This window comes from Myxocyprinus asiaticus, chromosome 3, assembly GCF_019703515.2.
Source record: "Myxocyprinus asiaticus isolate MX2 ecotype Aquarium Trade chromosome 3, UBuf_Myxa_2, whole genome shotgun sequence".
Lineage (NCBI taxonomy): Eukaryota > Metazoa > Chordata > Actinopteri > Cypriniformes > Catostomidae > Myxocyprinus > Myxocyprinus asiaticus.
Window position 1 is genome coordinate 37858774 of NC_059346.1, and position 15344 is coordinate 37874117.

Below are 15344 nucleotides of genomic sequence, written 5' to 3' on the forward strand. Positions count from 1 at the left end.
CTGCGATTTTTACACTTTTTAAACATACGAGGGATAAGTAGAAATAATTTTTTATGTGGTAATCAGCATTATGTCACCTATATTGTTGATTAAGCTTAACTTGTGTTGAACGTGGAACATTCTTTTAAAGGAATAGTTCACCCCAATATGAAAATGTCAGCCTGGTCTCATGAAATTTACGTGAACATGACAACATTTTTGCTATTCAAAATTTATGTGCTGTATATCACGTTTGGCTGCAGTTTTCCAGTGAAATGTCCAGCTGGGGGTGCCAATAGCGAGTAAAATGGTATCGTATTCAGACAAGGTTTTAAGGTGAATTTTATATCATGTTTTTAAAAACATACCTCTCTAACCTAAAACTTTTGCCTGAACCTAACCAATAGAGTTTTAAAAAATAAATGAGATGTTTAAAAAACACATCCTTACCAAATCAATGCCTAAACCTATCCATTAGTGTTTTAAATGCAGAAGCTAAATGAAAAAGCTAATTTTCTGAAGCAACCACCTCATTTTATGCCACTTCTCTGACTCTGTAATGTCATGTGTTAGCTTAAATTCATGGCTGGACTTGAACCATGGTCCTCTGAATCAAAGTCCAATGCCCTATCAGGTGAGCTACCACACAAGCTATATATGTTAGAATAAGTGTATATACTGTATGCATGTGAGTCTGTTATAAAAGCATTAAAATGTGTAGTTTATCAATAGATGTGTTAAAGTGTGTCGATATTATAAAATAGCTGGTTCTGAGTAATACAGAGAAAAATAAGTATTTATAAAGTCATAATCAGCCATTTAAGTCATGATTTGAGTGAAAGTGAATAAAACACACCATTGTTTTAGTGCCTCTAGTGTTCATTTCACCAGGAAACTGCAGGGAATTGTACCTGGAGACACGTATAACAAGTTTTGCAAAAATGTATATAGAGTCACGTTTACACTGAGACGAGGTTGGAAAATGTACTCACTCTCATGTCATTCCAAACCTTTATGTCTTTCAGTGGAACACAAGAGAAATTTTGAAGAATGTTGATGATACTCTTTTTTTTTTTTCTTTACAATGACAGTAATTGGCAACTCCTGTCAAAATCCTGCCTAAAATCTCCTTTTGTGTTCCATGAAAGACAGAGAGTAAGTCATACAGGTTTAGAACAACATGATAAATGATAATATAATTTCCATATTTGGGTGAACTATCCCTTTTGAATTACACAATAAATCAAACAAACCAAAATCTCAAATGTAACGTGAGCTTTGACCATGCAGAGAAACCCACTTTTTTCACCCACTTTTTACTCCTACACCAGAGAAAAAGTAAGTATAGAACTGCTTGGAAAAACTGATTATACGTCACCATAAACATTACAACATGACTACACAATAACTGATTCCATGTAAGATGTAGGCTGAACTTGTTCAGTGTGAGCTGATAACTTGCTCTCTAAACATGCATAGGCCACTTTTTAACCCTTCCAATAACATGCTAACCAGCTCTGGTTTCATCCCAGTAGACACAGTACATCCACAAGCAATAACAGAAATCAAAGTGGCTGTGCTAATCTGAAGCTGAATAAACATCCTGGACTCTGTAGCATTCTGCTGGAGTCACTGCATTGTTTGGCCATAAATACACTCCTCTCACTGCTTTTAACACCCAACCGAACATTCATGCTTTGAGTTACTACTACAGATATCTGCTTTTCCTCAAGACTTATCTGAGGTGAAAGGTTGCCAAGACATTTTTGTAGTCTCTATCCTATTCTTGTTGGGATATCTTTTACAGATTTTTAGCCTTTATCTCATGCTATCTTTGCATTGCAGTTCTCCCACCCTGTACCCAAAGACAGGAAGTCAGAGCTTCCCTTGCATATGCGATCTATTCGGTCTCCACCTTATACATACCACAGGCTGGCTATTTTTGCACATTTGTTAGGCAACTCCTACATGGAAATATTTGGGATATTTTTGCCTTCATCTGTCTACTCCACTAACTCAAAATGCATTTACCTTTAACAGGCTCCAACACTAAATATCTTTCCAAGAATTCAAAACAACATTGCAATAATGTTACATAATTACAAAACAACAAAGAAGCAGTCATTCATGAATCAAAAAGACAGAAGACCAATAAATATTTAGGGTGCAATAAAAATAATTCTGATGTGAGTAATGTTTTTTTTAGTGACTGGAGTAAACTTGTTTTGCAGAGACTAAATGCCACAATAAAGTCATGCTGTCCACCTATCCAAACAAAATCACATTCACGTTTGTAAAATAGGCTATATTCTGTTTTTCAGTAGTCTAAGTTTTTGTATACTCTCAGACTCAAAATGCGAATACTTCTGCATGTCACCTGATATAAATACTTCATAACCCATAATCAGCTTCAACTCTCACACCAGCGACCCACATATGACCCTAAACTTCTGCTGGCCATCTAAAACTGCTTAGAAGATTCTATTATAAGAGGCAAAAAGTACCAGCTGATCTTCCCTGGGCAACAGCTGTTGGCAACCTATGGCAGACAGAGCAACCCTGGCACAAAATATCAACAAGTGTAGTGTCCTTTACAGACATGTGACTTTCCATCTCTGGAAATAGGAAAGAGTTGAGGAAGGAAGAGAAAAGAGGAAGTACAGTATGTGGAATGCTGGCAAGCTATTAAGACAGTTGCAGAATAGATCTTCTAACAGGAATCAAGGCTTGGTATCTAAATAGCTGATAGCCTGATCCTATCAAGCTGTCAATAAAAGAAGGAAAATGTACAGTTTAAGTAATTAACAGAGTACTGCTAAATAAATATTTAGATACTGGACATTGAGAATAATTTCACAGTGGTAGCCCACTAACATTTGGGTAGTTGAGATTAAATACTTTTTGAATCTTCTATCTAAAACTATTTAAAACAGCATTTTGATCATTCTTTTATAGCTATTATGCACACAGGTATGACCTCATGACCTCAAAACTACTTTGTACTTTTAATTTATTTGTCACACCACAGGACCATTAAAAAAACAAAAACAAAAAACAAAACTCAAAGCACCTAAAGTATGCACTTTCCCTTATACATGCATATACATTTTACCTAATGTTGTTAAAAGACAAAAGCTGGACATGTTATGTCAACTACACATTTACATGTATAGATACAGACAAACATTTATGTGACTTGAACAGAAGTCCCCTGGAATACACTGCTGAGACACAAAAAGCTCTTGGAAAGTGCAAAGATATCTTCAAAATAACATTATCATATTATTAGTACAGAATACTGGGAAGAGTAATAAACAATTCAATAATGCATTTATTTAGGTGTATAAAAGCGAATATCTACATAAACAGACAATACTGAGATAAAGGCTGTGTCTTATGAAACAAAAAGCAAGGGTTCATAGTAGTAAAAACACTAGATAAAATACAAAGTGTGATTAGCTCTAACAAGTATAAGCTGCGATTTAAGTTATTGCTTCCTTCTGGTGCTTGACAAAGGTGGAAAAATATACTATATAGGAAACATGACTGGAAATGTAAATGTTTACATGAGCTAGTGGTTCAAAATATCCCAAGACAAACCTTACATTATAGCTGAAGGCTGGTGGGGTGTTTTGCTAATGATAGCTTGCTAGAAAGAATCAAGTCTCCATAGGCAAAGATCTCTATTTTAACTCATCTAAAAAACAAATTTAAGTGACAAATTTATCATAAAAACACATCATCCACAACCACCCCACAAACAGTGGTGGAAATACTCCAATGAATACCTCGTACAGCTTTTGAGTAAGCATTAAATTGGACAGTCTGTTGAACGTTTGGTCTAAACAGACAATTTATGCTCTTCTGCTGGCCAATAAAACTTAGTCAACTATATGTTTCATCCAACCATATGGTCACCAGATGAGGTATACTGTAAGTTTGCCCAGTTAGTCACATTGATTAACTAGAGTTGGCCTATAGCAAAGCATTTTTAGATTTGTAGCATTTAAGCAAATTATCTTCTTCATCCTAAAATGCAGTTGTATGAAACATTCTCTAACATAACTCTAACTTCATATGGTGTCTTGTATCTTTAAAACCTTTTTCCCACTCTTAGATGACATTTGTACTTCTTGGCCAAAGTTGAGCACAAGAAAAACATCAATATTTACTCTTTGCTGCTGCCAGACAAGACCTCGTTATCTCTATTTTTCTCACAATCCCCTGCCTGGCATCTCGGCAGGTCTCCAGTACTGGGTCCAGGAGCCTCTTTTTTTATTAATACCCCCAGAGAAGACAAAGAATGAGTATAAACACAATTTTTCCTCTTCCTTGACTCTCTGGCACCAAGGCTTTCACTGTAAATAAGCTATGGAGCATGTGTAAATTTGGACATAAAAAAAAAAAAAAAAAAAGGAAAGCTATGACACATCCTCCCCTGCTCAATGCCAGGAATCTCAGACCTCACTCTGGAGGTAAACACACTCGACATAAAAAAATCTCCAGGGGCGCGTTGTCAGTTGACAACAGGACACTGGATAACTAGAGGGAACACACAGGGAACTAAGGTAGCAGAAACAAGGAACTGATTGTCCCCATGCCACATGCAAGACCAATCAACGTATTTAATGGCCTAAGTACACCTCAAACTCCTTTAGAAACTGACTGAGAATAATAAAGTATTTGAGGATAGAGATCAGAGCAGAAGCTGGGGGAAAACGTAGTAACATATGGTTCCTTGCACTTCAATTCAGCTTTGACATGTTGATAAATACTCTTTTTGTGTTCCAAGGGGAAAAGTCATATGAGTTTTGAGCAGCATGATGGTGGGTAAATGATGACAGAATTTTAGTTTACTGTACGTAAAGCAAATGATCTGGAGAAGGTTTGACTTGATTTGACTGACCAAATTAAGACATATGCATTTATATTTAAACAAGCACTTTTATTACCATAAACATGCAGTGGCATAATAATGAATACCACAAATATATTTTGACTTGCCCCTCCTTTTCTTAAAAACACACACACCCACACAAAAAAAGTAAAAATCTGGATTTCATTGAGGCACTTAAAATGGAAGTGAATGGGGCCAATCGATAAATGTTAAAATACACACTGTTTCAAAAGTATGGCCACAAGACAGAAACAATATGTGTTAACATGATTTTAATGTGATAAAATAGCTTACTAACCTTTTCTGTGTAAAGTTATATCCAATTTTACTACTTCATTGCCATGACGATGTAATGTCAACAAACCCTAAAAACCTAAAACGACTGTAAAAATGACAAATTAAACAACTTTACAGCTCAAATAATACATTAGTTTTAACAGAAGAATGAATGTAGGTGCTTTTATAAAATTATAAGCTTACATTTCTGCCTTTAAACCCTCCAAAAATGTGCTACATTCACTTCCATTGTAACTTTCAAATTACAATCTCCTCACTGTAACCTCCATTTTTGCTTTTTTAAAGAAAAAAAGGGATGATTAAAGACGCTGACTACCACCCCTGGAGTCGCGAGTTCGAATCCATGGCATGCTGAGTGACACCAGCCAGGTCTCCTAAGCAACCAAATTGGCCGGGTTGCTAGGGAGGGTAGAGTCACGTTGGGTTAACCTCCTCGTGGTCACTATAATGTGGTTCTCACTCTCGGTGGGGCACGTGGTGAGTTGTGCATGGATGCCTCCACACGTGCTACGTCTCCGCGGTAACGCGCTCAACAAGCCACGTGATAAGATGCGTAGATTGACGGTCTCAGACGCGGAGGCAACTGAGATTCATCCTCCGCCACCCGGATTGAGGCGAGTCACTACGCCACCACGAGGACTTACAGAGCATTGGGAATTTGCCATTCCAAATTGGGGAGAAAAGGGGAAAAAAGAAAAATAAGATGAAAAAAAGAAAAAGAAAAGGAGGGATGAGACGAAATAAATTGTGGTTTTCAACATTATGCCACAAATGCTGTTGATTGAGCTCAACTTGTATTGAACCCGGAAATATTCCTTTAAATTCAAATATAACATTTAACTAGCCAATTATTGCATGAGAGTCATGGCTTTTGATTGTGAGAGCTATGGCTAATTTGCTAGGCATCCATTTGCCATTAAGACAGGTATGGGAAACAGTCTTCATGGTAGTGCAATGGACCCTTTTCACATATCGGGGTTTGGAATACGGTAGTAAAACGATAGCAGGGTAAACTTATATGGTGAATGGGAGACCACAGCAAATATAATTTTTGCTTACCCGTTTGCTCCAACAGCAAATAAAAAACTCACTATTACACTATCACAACTTTCCAAAATAAGAAAGAAATAGAGAGCAGCAGTCAGAAGAGAGAAAGAGGCCAAATTGTCTGTTACTCCCTCAGCAGATGTATTAGAAACCTCATTGAGCTGTGGTTATTTTTTTCTTTTTTTTTTTTTAACTAATTCAGGTTAATATTCTACAAAGTATAATGTTATAAATTTACACTAAATAATTTGAAATAGCAAATATAAAAAAGTTTTCTAGATTTATACTGCTAAATAAGGCAGAAACATGTCATCACAGTCTGTGAAAAGGGTCTATTACAGGCTGGCTTTGCACAGCAAACACACAATCCATCATCCAAGACACATAATCAAACAAAATGAGGGTAAGGCACACAGCACACACAAAGCCTCAGAGGAATTTTCAAGCAATTACAATCCACTTTTTCAAAAGAGGAATTGATTGTATCTAAGCAAAAACTTTAATTTTGGCCAGAAAATCAGCCCAGTAAGTAAAATGAACCAGTTCAAAATAGTTCTAAAATATGATATAAAAGCCAATTAAACTTCAAAGGCAAACTCATTTTTTTTTTTTTTTTTGCTACATTTATGTTTCTTCATTTAGTTGATGCTTTTATCCAACGTGTCTCACAAATGAGAATAACACAAGCAGAAGCAATTAACTCAAGCAAAAAACAAACAAACAAAAAACAATACAAGCTGTGCTACCGAATTCCAATTGAATACAAGAATGGTACATTGCTACAATACAGTGTACTACTATACCAGCTAGTTTGTCACTTCTCTAATAGCACAGAAGAAAAGGAAAACCATACCCTCTGTTAAAGTCTCTGGGAGTTGTTTTCTGTTGTAATATGCAGGTACACGCAATCCTACCTCACAGGAAATCACTACATATTTAATCTTCTCAGCATAGGGTCCCATGATAAGTAGATGTTTTAAATGAGTAAAACATTTCAGGAGTGCAGTAAACTATAATTATATCACTCTGCTTGTGTGGTCGTACAGGTGTTCCAGACCTGTGAAAAAGTATTAAAATGCCTGGTGTACAAACAAAGACTAACCCATAACACTTCTGTTAATCATATCATCATAACAGCTGGGTTCATCTAGAAGTGACACAACAAACATTTCATAAAATACTGAGAAAATGCAAATCCTCTCTTCACACAATCATTTTGATCGAGATAGGTGGCCTGCATATAAGCTGTTTGGTTCAACGTTTACTGAAATTACATTTAACAACAAACAGTCGAAAAACACCCAGGATTGCTCAATAACTACTAAACCAACACATTAAGAATTTCTGTGTTCTGTAATCTTGGGACACAGTGTATTTACAGAGTATTAAATTACTACATATGTGAACCTCTAAATAAAGGTTTAAAGAAAATGCAAAGCAGAGTTTTTCAGGAAAGACTAAAGGTCTTAATGGATCAGCAGCACATTGACCTGATGATTTCCAAATGTCCTGTCCAGATAGTTGTTGGGCTAGGAGAGGTCAACCTCTGGAGTGGTGGTGGCATAGTGGGCTAAAGCACATAACTGGTAATCAGAAGGTTGCTGGTTTGATCCCCACAGCCACCACCATTGTGTCCTTGAGCAAGGCACTTAACTCCAGGTTGCTCTGGGGGGATTGTCCCTGTAATAAGTGCACTGTAATTTGCTTTGGATAAAAGCATCTGCCAAATATGTAAATGTAACCTTTCAATGGCCACAGTCTGATAGGGTGAGGGATGGACACTGTATATTAACCTCCTGAGTGTGACTGCAGTGTGCATCTTCCATTTCCCTTTTTGATTTGTAACAAGCAGCACCTAATAAATATGCAAAAATATATTTTTTTTTCTAGAGCAAATAGTTTTCCTAAAAATTGATGTCCACATATGTGGACATTGGGACTAAGTTGTGAAATTGTAAATAATACCAAGCAATAGAAAGTCAGTTTTTTTTTTTTTTTTATCAAATTGTTTGTTATGTTTCCATGAGTGTTTGTCATTCATGTTTTTGAGGCGTAACAGACATTACATCAGAAATTAGCATATTTTTTTTTTTTCTGATTCAAAGTAATGGCCAGCACCATCCAATCACTGCCAACCATATTAATATAAAATTATACATTATAAATTCTGAATCTATGTATTTATTACCATTGTCCCATGTCTGCCAAACATGTTGAGTGGTCCAAACATCATCTGCAGCCTAAAACGGAACTTTTGGTTGGATTTTAAGAGTGAATGAACTTAGCTGCCTAGAGAGCTATAGGATGCTCCCGTGCTCCCTGTTTAGTGAATGACTTAACCTCTAGTGTGCTGTCTGTCTGCAATGGTCTCAGAACAGTTCAAAATGCTCCTTTTTTTCATCTTAACTCCACATAAAGCCTCTGAAAGCTACATTTTTCAGCTTTTGGGTGAACCCATTTATTATCAATGTGAAAATGCACAGTGAATCTAGGAATACATTTACTAATGTTAATGAATAGAACCGTATTGTACAGTGATAAAATAAAATATAACCAAATCTATATAAAAATTAAGTGAAATAACCCACAGATGTGTTAATGTTGAAAGTTATTCATGTTTTTTCTACTTTTGAGGGAAAAATGTCCCAAAATCCATTTATGTGGACATCATGTTTATCAGCGTGCTGGCATGTGAAAAATTAATGCATTTTTAAAGTGGCATATCAAACAAAACTAGAGATGCTACTCTTTACACCCAAACAGGTTTCAGTTAAAAACTTAAAGAAGTTTCTTACCAGAGGCACTTTTTTTTTTGGCTCTGTGCCCATAGAAGCACTTCATGGAAATCGACGTCATGTTGTTATGTCATGTGACTCGGTGTGCCAAAACTTTTACCCTTAAATGACAGACTAGTGCGTTGTGAACAGTATTCAGTCGGATTTTATTAATTTAAATTATGCATTCCGTATAGCAAAGCCAAATTACAATGTCCACACATGAGGACACGGGGTCGTACGAGGTTAAAGGGATTCACCCCAAAATTCAAATTCTGTCATACTTTAATGACCCTCATGTTGTTCCAAATCCACATCACTTTTTTATTTCAATGAACATAAAAGAATATGTTAGGCAGAATGTTAGCCTCAGTCACCATTTACTTTCATAGCATCTTTTTTTCCCTTTTCATACAATGAAAGTAAATGAGCAAGAACTCAATGCATTTGTCACTTGGGTACCATGCAGAACTTTGCACCTGATGTACCAGAGAAGAGACTCCCTTACAAGTTAATGTTCTTTAAATTAAGCAAAGCTGTGTGTTTTAAAGCCCATCCATGTTTTTGTTCTTTAGGGGTGCACAGGTCAAGTGTTATCCTAGCAGATCATGCACACAACAACTGTTCCACATCTGGTTCTAAACCACTTTCTTGAAATAAAGGAAAAATCCTAATTTTATTCATTTTTTTAGGAGGGGGAAAGTGCAGTACAAACAAAAACTTGGAGCAAAGGTCACTTACCTCAGCATGTGGCTACCACAGTGAAATTCCACTGACCTACATCTGTCTACAGTGAAATACAATAGCAGTCCCTTTTGTCTTATAAAATGCCACAGAGGTAGGAAAAGACAGCAGAGTTATAGTGGAGAAGACACTTATTAAGAACCAAGTGAAGGAGAGTTGCCTTTGTTTCTCTCTCTTTTTACTTTCTCCACTGAAATATGTTATTCTTTTTATTAAGAGAGAATAAGGGAGGTGCTGGAATCAAAAGCTTTAGATAGTTTAGAATGAAAGACAGAGGGGAAACTAAGTTGAGTGCCAACATCTGGTTCCAATAAAACTGCACCACATTGTACCAACAGATGAAAAATTAATGTCTTGAACTGAATCATACACAGCATCATTTCTTGAAATGGTAATTCACATTTTTAAATGGTTAAACTCAGTGTTGGCTCTTTGTCCTTGGTAGAGTAATTTACACATATTTGAGAAAAAGCACATTTCCCTTTTCAGTGATTGAATGAATGTGTCCATGTCCAATGTGAGGGACAAAGACATTTTGCACCAGTGTTTCTAATGACTTCAGGTTTCAATGTTTTTAAACTTTTGGAAGTAAACTCGCTATAAAAGTGTTACACTTTCAACATTACCAGCTTTGTGTGAGGCAAAGGAATGTATTTACTGTGGCATTTCCTCCTCTAAAATTACTATGGGGGATGGTGGAGCAATAGGGAAAGGGCAAAAATGCTATAGAGGGAAAGATATAAACTTTAAGTCTGACAGTTTAAGTCAGTGAAATCTTTCTTTTTCTCTTCAGTTGTCTTCTCACTCTCACTCTAATGCCTACACTAGCAGTTCTCACACTTAACAGCTTTCCATTTCCACATCTTGCCCTGCCATTAAGATCAACCAGGACTTAATGACATACATTCCCTTGAACTAAAAAAATACCTGGGACCAAAAGTAAACTGAGTCACCAAGGCTCACGTGCCCTTTAAAACAGCACAGCTGAAGCCCAATGTCCTTTTTGTCCCACTAATGGACCCTATTATTTAAGGTTGTTACACACATGAGACCTGAAATAGTCTCCTGTGGTTCTGCTGAAAAATTTAATGTGTGGAGTATAATGATCTAGATGATGCACCTTGAATGGGAAAATACAAAAGCTAATGTCCATGACTGCCAAAAGGTTTCAAAATTCAATCGGACAGTAAACATCTAAGAAATCTCGTCGAACTTAAGACTATGAAGCTAAGGTGCTCTGAGCAGTCCTGGGTCCCTTCAAACTGATAAATGTCAAAACTTTCAAAAATCCTGAGTAAGATTATTAGGTGACACCCAATGCTATTGCATGTCTTGCTTTATGCAATAGGGCAGACTGAGTACATTATGCAGTTGAAATGAATTTGTTAAGTAAGTTTGATTGTAAATGTGCATTTTTGCTTGTTTGCATATGTGTGTGTGTCACAGGATGCCTCGCATTAGGGTTAGGAAATCCGAGAGAGGAGTTCCAACTGATGTGTTAGAATTGTTACATATGCAAGCATTAGATGCAAGCATTCAATCACAGAGTATAAAATGTGTCAGTATATTTTACTTAACTGAAGGACATATTTAGAACATTACAAACTTGTGTTACAACCGTCCCAGGCATGAGGACAGTTGTGATGCTCCTTGTCGTCACACTAATTATGGAAAAAAGGAACTATGTATATAGGTTTTTGACATTTATTTTGTTGGTAGACAAATAAAGGCATGCTTATGGTGGTCAGTATTTGTGTGGTATAGCAAAAAAGCAAAAAGTGTTACAACTGTACTAGGCCTACCCTACTAGATTGAGGTAAGCTACACATATAGCTGTTACTGTGTTGTCAAAATGAACCCTTTGCCTATAAGATGTGGTCATTGGTGAACATCTGTGAATTTAGGTCAGACCACCAGCCTGTTACTGTCACATTTCCACACTGATTTCAAAGGGAACCCTTTCTTATCAACAGGTTCTGTTTACATACTGTAGATACTGAGATCTGAGATAGGCCTACACAAACATAAAATGTAAAGATCTGTGAAACTAGATCAGGAATACCTGTAAATGTCTGAAAAGGCAAGAATATATGGACGACAAAAATGCCGGTAAATGCACGTACTTCAGCTCATCTTAAATCGAATACTGAACAACATGCAATATGTAACCTACTGTATAAACCCTTAAAACACATCGCACATCTGCCTGAACTGTGCCAAAGCGTCAAGACGCGTACCAGCTGTGGGGATATTTTGAGTATGAGTGTAGATTCGGGAAATCTGTAAACACCTAGACGGCATTGCGAAAGATACAGTCAACATAACGGACCTAACAACGAGCTCCTAAACAGAAACATACAAGCGTTTTTATTATTATTATTATTATTATTATTATTATTATTATTATTGTGTAAATAAATCCCCAACCTCTTTTTTTTCTCCAGTTCGTTTATTCGTTTGTTGAAATTCATTTTACCGCACGAGACTTGTATTTCAGTGGTCGGTGGAGAAATAGCTACCAAATGTTCTGACAGACTGAAACTCGGGCTACATTTAATTAATGGGAAAATGTTATACTCACCTACAGATAGCAGATATGTAGCGGAACCTGGACCGTGCATAGCCTACTCCTGAGGCTTTTGCGAACCAGCAGAGAAAAAAAAATAGGGCGAGATAGAGTGGACGGGTCTCTGGTATTATTCCCGGTATGTGTGTTTGAGGTGTTGGCAATAAAGGCTATTATTCCCTGGATGTATGTGTAAGAGCTTGACGGTATATGGTCTTCTTCCCAGGATGTTGGCAGGTTTGCTGAGCAATGCGATCTGATGTTCCTGCAGATTCGGTAACTCCCCCTCAAAGTGAAATTTGAACCCTCTGAGGACCAGACTGTGATGCTCTCCTGCGTATACTCGACAGTCCCTGACGCATCATCATTCAATGAATGTTGCATTGCACCAATTTCTCGAATGGCTTATTCATAGTTCGCTTTATTGCGTGATGCACTTGTCATAATTTATGCTGATTCCCTCTAGCTTCCACCCGTACAATATTTTTTGCTCCTCTGAGCACTTTTTCTATATGACAAATCGCCACAATCGTACCAAGACATGTCCACATAGGCCTTCCACTGCTGTTTCCAGTCACAGAAATTACGAAATATTTACCATCAGCAAGTTACAGCTACATTGCACAATTTCAGTTTGAATTGTTTGAGCCTTCTCACACAAGAAAGTGTTACTCTCTCTTGATTTTATTGATCTTATTTCTTGGATTTGTGGAGCATTTGTAGCCTATATAATGCTTTAGATTAACTCAGCATGTGTGTGTGTGAGAGAGAGGCAGTTGTTTTTTCTCAGTATTCCATTTGATTGACGGTGAAGGTTAAATTTACATTATTGTTAGTCCAGGTTTTGCTGTAGGCCTATGCAGTTTGAGAGAACATTGCCCTTGTTTGAAACCATGATATGGGAAACATTGCGGGGAATGTAGATTAATTTAATCCTTATGCTGAATTGTTCAATTTGCTCGTTATTTGTTTAGCTGGTATTTAAATTTCATGTTTTTTTTGTTTTGTTTTTTTACTCCCTCTTCAAGGATCTCATAAAACCTCAGGCCAGGGAACTGCTACAATCATGGCCCTAAAGAGGGCACTGCTGCTGCTTCTACTGGAGGGAATGTTTTCTGTTCCCTGACGTCAGTTTTTAGAATGAACAACATGTACCTCACTGAAAATAAATGCTTGTTTATGGTTACCGCATCAGTACTTCCTTTGGCAGTTCATGATCCATGCACAGTATTTGAACAGACTCCAGTGTCAGTCCGGACAAAAAGATTGTTTTGACAACTATATTAAATATTGAATTTTAAATGACTTAACTCTTAAATGTACGGGAATTTACCAAACAATCTTACATATTCGGGTCTTTAGAGACCCGGCACGTATCTATCAAAACTGGACCTACAAAATGCCCAGATAGTTTAACAATTTCAAAATATTTTCAATACAAAATAATAAAATGATATATATATATATTGATGTTTTATTTTCCATATATCAAAGAGCTAAATCAACAAATCAGGACAAATCTAGAACAGAATTCATTACTTTCACACTAAAATTTCATCAGATGTAACTGGCTGTCAAACACATATTGAGATACACTTAACACATAATCTACGCATAAGATACACATAAGTATTTTCTCAGGCACTTACTGAGTCTAAACAGACACAATTTACATAATTTCAATACTACACCCAAATGACAATAGTCATAACATTCTGTTCATGTGTAGTACTTGCTATAGTTTACTTCCATATTGTTTCTTCAAATAGCAATGTCAAATGTAAATAATGTCACGTAAAACATGCGCTTTATGATATGTATGTGTACACGCATATGGGATAATGATAAGTTCAGATATTCATTCTAGGTGCTCCCCTCCTGGCCCAACATGAGGGTCACTCACTTGCAGCATACTCATGTCGGTCGCCGTCCAGCGAGACTGCGACGTCATGTTTCCTCTCTGGAAGGTTATGTCATGTAGTGCGGCGTGATGGGTTTCTGTTCACAATATGTGTTAGCACGCAATTTCAAGTGTACTGAGCCATAAGGGAATGTCTCGGTTATGTACGTAACCTTGGTTCCCTGAGACGAAGGGAACGAGACATTGTGAACGCTGGCCGCACTACAAGACTCAGAATTCTGAGGTGCGAGCGATGCGCTCCTTGTCCTTCAATCAGAAAATTCTGAGGAATGGTGTTTGTGCACCTGCTTTTATAGCGGATAGCTTCGCACCTAAAAGGGCAGGGCTCAAACACCTTAGCCAATATTAGAAAATTGGCATTATTGTAGAGAGGTTTCAACTAGGACGCAATGTCTCGTTCCCTTCATCTCAGGGAACCAAGGTTATGTACGTAACTGAGAGGTTTTCTGCAATCTGTTATGGAGGGATTCAGGCGAGCGGATCCACAATAGCTTTGGTGCCTACGCTCTATTGCTATGAATCGCTGTCATTGTTCCACGTTCTCATTGGTTGGTTGGCTTGTGGGCGATTTCATGCAGTAGAAACGCTGTACTCGAATTGCTCGCCTAAGCGGCAAAACGATGTAGCGTTGCCAGATATCGATTACAGAAAATCACCAAAATGCAGTTGATGCCAAACAAACTCAACTAAATGAAATTAACGAAAAGTAAACAATAACTGTATATTTTCATGTTTTTCTCATACAACAAAATGGTGAAAATCCACTGAAAACATATTCCCCCACATTTTTTGACATACAAAGTACACATTATCTGGCAACATGGATTAAAAACGTAGTTAACGTATCATAATGTAATGACGCTTTAAGCAGAAGTTGCCGGTTGTTGCTAACAGTGCCATCTATTACTGTCAGTAGAGAGAACATTTTTGGCAACGAAAAAGATTACGATTTTAAGATTTGAGTGGCCTGGCTCTGATGTCCTTTGAAAAGAGGATGCTGCACCAACTAAAACATCTGACTGTTTCTATGAAAATGTCGTAGTAGAGTGCATAACAAATGATCAGATAATGAATTTTATCTACAAATAAGGTAGGCAAATGGGCATACTTTTAAATCTA

The 15344-nt window shown here is 37.0% G+C and overlaps 1 protein-coding gene across 1 annotated transcript in view; it reads right to left on the reverse strand.

Moving 5' to 3' along the window:
• LOC127424536 (disabled homolog 2-like) overlaps positions 1-12805 on the reverse strand; it is a 46504-nt gene extending 33699 nt beyond the window's left edge. Inside the window, exon 1 of the mRNA XM_051669869.1 lies at positions 12320-12805. The gene's annotated coding sequence lies outside the window, so the exon portion shown is untranslated. The remainder of the gene's footprint in view (positions 1-12319) is intronic.
• Between the last annotated feature and the right edge of the window lie 2539 nt (positions 12806-15344).